We start from the raw sequence: 10,518 nt of genomic DNA on the forward strand, positions 1-10,518 counted from the left end.
ATGCAAATTTTAAACCACAGTATTGGGGTTGAATGTTTACATTTTGTGGCAGTCACAGGAAACATACAGTAAGGATGTGTTGATGCATATTCGATTATCCAGGTAAGAAAATCCCAAAAAGTTGATTCTCTTCATGCGTTCTTTTCATGTTTCGTCACTTATCCAAGTGACTTTTTCAGACTCAGTTGACTGCAGGTTTACCCAAACCAATAAACAGAACATGTGGATTGTCTTATATTAAGATAAAAAGGCATGAAAAAAAAACAAAAAACAAAAACATTATATTCAAAATTGACTGCCATCATCCTGCCACAAAATCATAAATCTCAGTTGGGGTATGCTGAATCTGCAAAAGGCTTAGATAGTACGTTCAATTAAAAAAATTATACATGAATTAAAAATATTTTCTTGCTGGAAAAAAATACAGTCATGCTATCACAGAACTTTATGCTGTCCTGTGAAAAACTAAGTACACCATTACCACTTCCAAAGGAATTAAGAGGGTAAGTAACAGCCAAGTGCTGCTAATGAAGTGCACTTGAATAATTCATCAACCACAAGTGTGAAAAATTCCATGAAAGCAGAAGTTTGTATTTTGCATTAAAACCATGATCTTCCCATCAGATTCGCCTGAAGGTCAGAGAAGCAATGCTCAGACTGCAGAAAATCTTTAGAACCTGCAAAAAATCCAATATCTTCAGAATCTCCAGGCCTCAGTTAGCATGTTAAATGTTAAAGTTCATGACGATAGAATCAAAAACAGGCTGAACAAGTATGACTTCTTTGGATGAGCAGGCAGGAGAAAGGCTCTTCACACTACAAGCAACGTGGTAGCGTTCCTTAAGTTTGGAAAAAGTACAGATGTTTGGCCATAATGCACAGCGCTGCATTTGGAGACAACAAACACAGCGTATCAGCACAAACACCTCATACCAACTGTCAAGCATGTTCTTGGAGGGGTGAAGATTTGGGTTCGTTTTGCAGCCACAGCACCACGAGTTGACCATGAATTCCTCTGTATACCAAAGCATTCTTGATTCAAATGTATGCATCTGTCTGATAGATAAAGCTGGGCCACATTTGAGACGTGCAACAGGACAACAATCCTCAGGAATAAATCTGAAACGAGGTGTTGCAGTCCACTCAAAGTCCAGACCTCAACCCGTGTTAAATGTGTGTGGAAAGACCCGAGGGAGCTGTGCATAAACAATTCCCTGCAAATCTCAATGAAATGGAGAAACTTGGTAAAGAAGAGTGAGCCAAAATCCCTTCACATCAATGTGAGAGACTGAGGCTCATAAGCAAATAAACCAGTCTTAAGTTATTGCTGCTTAAAGTGGTTCTATAAGCTACTGAATCACAGGCTGTTTTTCAGGGTACTACATTTCTGTAGGACTGTTGCAAACATAAGAGACGTAACATCAATAAAAGCCAAAGCTGAAATGAAGGATTGAGTCTCCCTGCCACTGATTAAATGAATACGTTAAATACTAACAAGTCACTTAGACAATTCGATTTTTAAATGGTCAGCAAGAGCATGTCGCCGCTGACTCGCGTCCAGCGGACGTCTTTCCGAATGAGCTCATTTGTCATGTTGAAATCCAGACGTGTGGAGACAGAGAAGAATAGCTCATTTCCCTTTAAAAAGAAGTTGCTCAAAACTTTGACGACACATTTCGTAATAATTTAAAGAGGCAGTAGGTTTAAGCTTGGAGGTGTGACAGCATGGCTCAAAACATCTGAACTTCACTCTCACCAGAAATACTGCACAGCATTTCATAGATTCAAGGCATGCACCACTGTGCTATACTGTTGTGAAGTTTGAAGAAAATCCATAAAATATTGCAGGTAATTGTGGGTTTACAAGTTTTTACTGATTTTTACATTTGGTGCGACCTTGACTTTGACCCAACTTCCACCAAAATGAAAAGCTGTTGTTGATATCTAACATCACGTAAAATTTGGAAATGATTGCATCTCCCTTTGAGGGGAGAATTATGTGTAAAAAATATCTCGGGTGGATGACTCATATAACAAGCATTTTACACCTTTGTTTCTCCCATGAGATATTTTCACTGGAACCTTTCTGTTCACAGTATCGCATTGTTTTCCTTCACATGATAGGTTTAATTGCATTGCCACTCAGCCATCTTCTTTCACAAAGAAAAATTAGTCTAGTTACAGCTTGAAGCTGTAAGAGAGAAACAGAAAGCTTTTTAAACCTCTGTCTGGTTTTACTAGGTTGTAACTTCTGTTTCAAATCCAAGAAGCAACAAAAATAATTGGGAGATATGTGCAGTTTGGTGCATACTTCAAGAACAGTGTGTATTAACTTTGATGAATTATTTGAAGCATATAATCACAATATTCATTTTTCACTTTTCAAACCACAGTTATAAAGTGCTTCACAGTTCAAATAAAAGTCACATACTAACGATAAGTGCACATGTTAAAAACACACAGACACACAACCATAAAGACAGGCATTTATTCCAACACACCGCATGGTCTCAAACTACGGCCAAAAATCAAGGGGAACGGATTAAGGAAACGATAAGCTATAAAAATGAGTTTTCATCAGAGTCAGCTGACCTGATGGACAGAGGAAGGCTGCACAGTTTGGGCGCTACAACCTCAAAAGCACGATCATCTCTGGTTTTAAATTTAGAGTGAGGGACAGTTAGAAGGCCGCGGTTGGACGATCGGAGAGGCCAACTACATCGACAAAGTGTTAGAAGCTCTGCAATATGTAGAGCTTTAAATGTTAATGACACAGCTTTAAAGTGGATTCTGAATTCCACTGGAAACCAGTGAACGGATGCAAGGATTGGTGGAACATGTGACGGCTGCTAGTTTTCGTTAACAGCCTTGCTGCTGCTTTCTGAAACAATTGGCGCACAACATGTGCCCTCTCTTTGGAAAGAAGCAGTCGTGGTTCCTGTCCCTAAATCTAGTCGTCCAAAAATTCTAAATGACTTCAGGCCTGTTGCCCTCACTTCAGTTGTAATGAAAGTCTTTGAAAAAATCATCAGAAATGTGATTATGAAAGAGACTGAACATCAGCTGGATCCCATGCAGTTTGCATATAGGCCCAACAGAGGAGTGGAGGACGCACTTTTGACTTTACTAAATCTGATTCTTAAACATGTAGAGAGTAAAGGGACTTTTGCAAAACCTGGTAGGCTGGATTTTAGATTTTTTTAACTGACAGGTCACAAAGATTGAGAATAAATGGGATTCTGTCTGACCCAGTGTTCTCCTCCACAGGTTCACCTCAAGGGTGTGTCTTATCTCCCTTATTATTCATTCTCTATACAAATATGTGTCAGAGCAGACATGAAAACAGGGTCATTATTAAATATGCAGATGACTCTGTTATTGTCAGCTTACTGAAAGAGGGTGAAACTAACCACGGTCCAGTCATTGATGACTTTGTTCAGTGGTGTGAGGAGTCTTATCTCCAGCTGAACATATCTAAAACAAAAGACATGGTTGTTGATTTTAGGAAACAACAAAATGGGCACGGAGTCACTTTAATTAAAGGTCAGAAAATAGAGCAAGTACAATCATATAAATATCTTGGGACCATAATCAATGAAAAACTGAACTTTGATCAAAATTGCAAATCAGTTTGTAAAACACCTTTATCCGGTTGTTCAGTCTGACGTCACTAGCCGTGTCTGGGCCTAAACTCCGCTGCAGGTCCATATATCAAACGATCACTATGGCATTACTGAGAGTTGAAAAACTGTCTAAAGTCTTTCATCTTTAATAAAATGATCAGCGTTCTGCTCTACCAGGTGTAACAATTGAGTTTAACATCCAGGCATCCATGAAAACGGAATTTATGACATTTAACGGAGTTAGAAGTTAGCAGGGAGTTAGCTCGCTAGCTTCTATCTAAATACAATATAGCATGTCCTGACTGCGGGGTTTTGGAAACAAATTAAAACGTACAGCTCTGTTATCACTTCCAGCATAAATGAAGACAGAAAACTAAACAGCAGTGACGTTTGTAGGGTTACTGAAGTTGGGCTAGCTGGTATATAATGATGTGCTACGTGACCGCTAGCGACACAGCTATGTTAGCATAATATAAACAAGCTAACTTTTTTTCCACTCGATAAAAGTTAGCGTGAGTGTTCTCGGTGGTCAGGAACAAATGTAATCGCATGGCAGGATGCTGTAAAAGGACCAAACTTCAGCCAGGAGAACAACTGAGATAATCCATCCACAATACGAGGTTAGTCATTCATATACTGCTGCATGGGCTGGGCTGTAGTTACATCCTAAGGTTTTAAAAACTGAGCTTAAATAAATGATTAGCGGTAATAAAAGCCGAGGGAGGTCAACAGTGATCACTGACTGTTTTAGGAGCTTTTTGAGATCAAATAGAAGAAAATACATAACATTAAACATGTTAACAACACAAAAGCCATATTAAACGCAGACTACTTTAGGCCCGGAAGTAGGATTCGTCGCGTCATCACTGAACAACCGGATTGTCTTAGGAAACTTGCTCATTTCCACATTGACCAAAAAATTGTAACTTTGTTTTATCGTTCTTTTATTGAGTCTGTTTTATCCTTTTGTTTGGTGGCATGGTTTGGTCAGACCTCTGTCACAGAGAAAAACTCTCTAAATCAGATAGTGAGATGGTCCAGTCATCTGATAGGTGAGCCACAGTCTTGTTTAGCCTCCCGGTACTCTAAGCAGGTAGAGGATGGCTTTATCAATCCTTAAAAATGGTTCCCATCCTCTAAGGGGTGAATTTCAGCTTCTTCCCTCAGGACGGAGGTTTCTATTTCCGAGATGCAGGACAAATCTTTGTTCCCGTTGCTGTCACTGAATTAAATAAGAATTGTTTTTGATTCGAAATATTAAAATTACTATATATGTGCCACAGTGAGGTTTATATCTTTACTAGGTATGTGTGTTTTTAAAGGATGCCAAATGCTGTCATGTTTTCTGTAAAGCAAATTTACCTTGCCTATGGGTATAAATAAAGTTACCTTGACCTTGTTGAACTTGTATCGATTAAATATCAATACAAGCATTGATATAAATACTGCTGATATTTGGTAAGTAGTTCTCATTAAATAAGAAATCAAAGTATATTAAAAGAACACCTCATCCCCAAAATTAAAGTTACAGATTTCTTCTCTATTTTTCGTCCCACGAAAACCGTACCTCACTCATATAGTGGATTTTACATTTATAGCAATTTGAGCACAACAAGGTGCCATCAGGTGTCATTACACTGAAGATAAAGCAAACAGTCTCCAACACTGGCCTCCAAGCCAGCAGATACATTATTTGATTTAGCTGTGAGCTGTCCCTTTGAACTGGAAGCAGATGAAAGAGAAACACGAAAGTTTTGAAGATGTAAGACTGAATTAACTTGGAAGAATTACTTTAATCGGGAACAAAGAGCATCACTAAAATAAATGATCACTTCAGGTGCGAACCTGCACGGTGGGTTTTTTAGAGCCTGCTCGACAGAGAGTGCATGAAATCCTGAGCAGGAGGAATCACCTGTACAGTGAATGCACTTCAGCTGTAAAGTCAGTATTTTAACATGTCAGAAGAACAACTAAAACCTTACGATTTAGGCTTGTTTAAAGTGCTTATGAGAAACAAACAGTCTTTATGTTTTTTGCACAACATATTCTACACAGTGGAGTATGCAAACCAAATTTATTGATTTCTTAGTGTTTTGCATATTTGTCACATATACATGTTTCGGATTGTCAATCAGATTTTAATATTAGACAAAGATACCCTTAAAAAAATTGTGATAACTGGCAATGGGACTTTCACACAACTGTGGAGGAACTTTGGTCGAGAGAGCGGAATTCATGGTTCCATCAATTACAGCAAGTCATCCAGGTCTGAAGCATCAAAGCAGCCCTAGAGCATTACCACCAAAGTTCAAGTTCCTAGTCTCCGTCTTATTGTTGAGTTAAGAACTCACCTTAACTGTCAGAGTAACAACTAATGAGTAAGGTCTGCAGTTCTTTAGATGTATTTTAGATGTCTCCTTGATGGGTGGAGTCAAAGTTCACAACTGTTCCAGGTTTTCTCCATGTGTTGATAAAGCCTCTCACTTTGATTTGCTGGACTCCCAAAGACGTAGAAGTGGCTTTGTACACATTTCTGGACTAACAGACAACACTGACTTCATTTCTTAAAGACTGTAGGACAGTTTTCTGCTTTTTAAGATTTTTTTTAGCCCACCTCACTTTGTCAGGCAGGTTCTGTTTCAATGATTTCTTGATTTTACAGGTCTGGCAATAATCAGACATGGATATGGCAAGTGAAATTAAACTCAGGTTCTCATAAAGTGTGGTTAATTTAAGTTAATTCACAATTTATGACCGGGGGAATCTTGGAAACTTAGAATCCAAGTATGTTCTGACATCTTTCTTCCCTTAATAAAAAGTGATAAATAAAGAAACTCATAAATGCATGCGTGAGACAAGTATGCAAGTGTTTCTCTCCAGGAAGAGGAGAGACAAAGCTGTGACAAATCTCCACTCCACTTTCTCTGGATTGTTGCTCAATCCTGCAAAGGTCCATGCAGAGGAAGCTGGAATCAACATTCCTAATAAGGCATCAGTTATTTGGATTTGCAATGGCCACCATGATCATTACCATTAAAGCCCAAATATATTTTGACACATCTTTTTTTCCCCTTGTGCACTTATTACTCAAGGCCTTGTGTGTGTGTTTGGTGGGGCATTGTGCATAAAAGAGGTGTCAGTGTTTGCTCAGTGCACGCCTGACTGGTGGTTGTATTGCTCAAGCCAGTCAGATCTCTGTGGGCTTACAGAGAAGTGAAAGAGTTGAGTATTCTTTCACTATCTCTTTTTTTTTTTTTGCTACACGGGAAATAACGCATCCTCATTCTTCCACTTTTTTGAAGGTACTTTTGTGGGAGGGGGGAAAAAAAGCATCAAGACGAAACGAAAAGGAGAAATTAACGATAAAAACAGAAGGTACAATGCACTATTTGCTATTATGGCTACAATTTTGTGCATTTCCATTTTTAACTTGAGGAGTTACACAATAGAAATGGGAAGTATAGTAAGACAAAGATTAGTTTTGTTCACATGCAGACATCTACAGCTAGAAAACGTCACACCCAGAGCTTAGTACAACAAAGCGAGCTAGATCGTCACCCATTACTCCAATTTAGGAGAAAATTTCCAGAAACATAAGCAGGTGGGGGTTTTTTCCTTCTTTTTGTCTGCCTGGACATGCAGAGAAATACAGTCATAAAGAAAACACACCCTCTTTTAGTTGTAAGGTGTGATACAACAGGACGTACGAGAAAAAACGATCTGGTGATGAACGATCAGATGAACAACACATGACCTGTAACGCATTTATTTAACATTTTAGGTTAAAATGCAGCAGTGTGTGAAAAACTGAGTGCATCCCATAATACAACAGCTTGTACAACCACCTCTAGCAATAACTAAGCCAATCAGCCTCTAAGATTATCATGGGGGATATAATAATGTTGCTTCAGTTCATTGAGGTTTTGCAGGCATTTGTTGATGCGTCATTGTTCTGCTCCATCTCCTAACTTAAGCCAAGCTTTAGCTGGCTTAAGTTGCCTCATATTTGACTTTAGAATACTTTGGTTTACAGAGAAGTTCATGGTTGAAATAATGAAGGTGCCCAGCAAGCCCAAATCATCACCTCTCCACCACTGTGCTTGACAGCTGGTATGAGAAATTTGTGCATTAAGACCAAACATCTGCACTTCACTTCTCCAATTCATAAATCATACTCATTCTAAATGAAGAAGCTCTTGCTCACTGCCTGCAATCTGCATACACAAGATAAACATTTTTTCACATACAATTTGTTTTTGTTCTGCTTTTGTTTTTTAATTGAGCATTTTGTGGTTCATGGGGTTTTGGAAAACTGGAAGTAGTGAATTTGCTGGGACTGGAAAGACTTGCAACTGTCTTGAATGTTTTGCGCTTGTGAATGATGGACTTAACATTGTTGGGAAATGACGTTAAAACTCTTCCCAGACTAACACACAGCAACAATTGCTTCCATTGCTGCCATCTTTCCTGCTTGGCACTGTGTTGTGACACACCTAAATGCTTCAGGCCAGCAAACTGCCAAAACTTCTGCGTTTATAGTTGTGCTCATATTTGATGAGTGGACTTGATTAGAAGCATGTGGCAGTTAATTACCCTCCTAATTACTATAGAATCAGTAAGGGCGTACATAGTTTTATGGCTTTCATCTGAGGTTGTACTTACGTAATGTTAAGACCTGCTAAAGTTATGATGAATAAAACACTAGAATTAGGTGAGGGTTTATGACTTGATTTCTCTCTGTGCATATTTTGATGAATCTCAAAAAACAGTGTTTTATAAAATATACCCAACAATAAAAAATATTATATCATGACAACACAACCAGGAAAAAAAGGCCACACACACACAATAAGTCTTCCTTTTATAGGAAAATTTTAATAGTTATTCAATGTTCTACATTTTACAGTAAATATACAATTACAAACTTGGCTTAGTTATAGTACTAAGATCACTAACTGATCTTTTAAAAAAACAAAACAAAACAAAACCCTCAACAACAAAAAAAATAAACAATAATAAAAAAAAGAAAAAAAAAGAGGAAATTAAAAAAAGAAAAAAAAAAAGAAAACAGATTTACACTTCATATCACAAGCCTGACGCAGGTCCTTCACTCTGGACCAAATAGCTAACATACAATTCACTTCTCTCAACGCTGAACAGACGTTGGGCTTCAGTTTCAAACACAACCTTACGGTAACAGATATACCATAGCATGTGCAAACTGGGTACCAAACTAAAACTTCCAAAGATGGGGTTGTTCATCGTACTTGATCCAGAGGGATGCAAGCAGTTTTTTTTTTCTTCTTCTTTTGTTTTTTTGTTGTTTTTTTTGGAAGACAAGGAATTTCCACTTTTTGCATCACATTTAGTGTCAAATCAAACTAAGAGATATCTCTGACAAGTTGAAATTAAAAAGCTGCGGCAGAACATTGAAGGCATTTAAGAGCCTACTATTCACTTTGATAGTAGTGTTTTAGTTTATACTTGTGAAAAACTAAGACTTTGCAACTGCAAGGCAAAAACAAAAAACAACAAAAAAAAAAGAGAAGGGGAGGGGAAATGGAAGAGAGGATAGGTGTTATGAAATGCTTCTAGTCACATTTTCACTGTCAAGATAAAAAAAAGAAAGAAAATAAAAGCAAAAAAGGTTTGGAAATCTACAGGTTGACGGATGACGCGGTGAAGCAGAGTCACGGTTAAGACAAGTTTGCACACCCCCCCTCCTCACGCTGCAAAGTGTGCAACTGCCCATTTTCACTTAAGTGCAAATCGAAATAAATGAAACAAGGAATGGAGTGAAATGAGGAAGCAGTTTCATCACTCTGGAAAAAAACTAAACAAAACTGAAACTGTTCCCAGCCTCTTCACTGGGTCTCCACATTAAAACAAAATAATTTGTTTTTGAACTTTGTTCCACAATCAAAAAAAAAAGGGTCAAAAATACAGGTCTGTATTTTTAGTGATGTTCTGGTTGTCCAGACATCTAAAACTATCTCCCAATAAACCTACAGCAATTTGAGAAAGTCTTCAAAGGTGACATTTAATTGTGAGTTTTACATGCAAATGATTAAAAAGGCTCAAAGCCATCAGACACAGATGCCACATTAGACTTTGTCACCAGCGACATCTAGTGTTTAAAAAGGCATCGATGTAACAACCATCGCTTCTGCAGTTCAGACGGGGAGGTGAGGGATGCAAACTTTAGGCAGGTTGGCACAGAAAGGTATGAGAGTTTAAAAAAAAAAACCCCAAAAAACAAGTGCTAAGAGTGAAGACGGGAGGAAACAATATATGATCCGACATCATTTTGCATCCCTGAATGTGATGAAACCAGATGTGTAATGGAATGCAGAGTGGGCACAAAGTGAAAACGGGGGTAAACCCAGAGAGGAGAGGAGCAAAAGTTAAGAGTCAGGCAGACAATATGCATCAACAGCGTGAGAAACAGGACAGCAATACGGGAAAAAAACCCAAAACTAAACAGATTCACATGAAGCCAGACGCAACGAGGACTCAGAATTCACCACTTAGGAGAACAAAGTAATATTTATCGAACAACAACTGGTGAAATATGGCACAGAACAAAGGGCACAGAGGCTGAGGGTTTTCAAGACATCATTCAATACAATTCTTTGAACCCACAAAACAGAAACAGACAGAAAAAAAGGAAAACTGATTCTAAAGGCATCCATTTCAGTTCTGTCACAGATCCTCTTTTTTAGCTTTTTTTTGTAACATATCGTAACGTCTGTAATTTCAATGGGAATCTGGTGATAAGAAATCCCCCAGTTTTATGTAAAGACCTTGTGTGAACTCCACTCCCTCCTATAGAAACGGATATGAAGCGGACAGATGCAGAAGAGGTAAAACAAAAAATATATATAACAAACTAATA

The sequence above is a fragment of the Haplochromis burtoni genome, unplaced genomic scaffold, assembly GCF_018398535.1.
Source record: "Haplochromis burtoni strain Fernald_Lab_line unplaced genomic scaffold, NCSU_Asbu1 Contig_15, whole genome shotgun sequence".
Lineage (NCBI taxonomy): Eukaryota > Metazoa > Chordata > Actinopteri > Cichliformes > Cichlidae > Haplochromis > Haplochromis burtoni.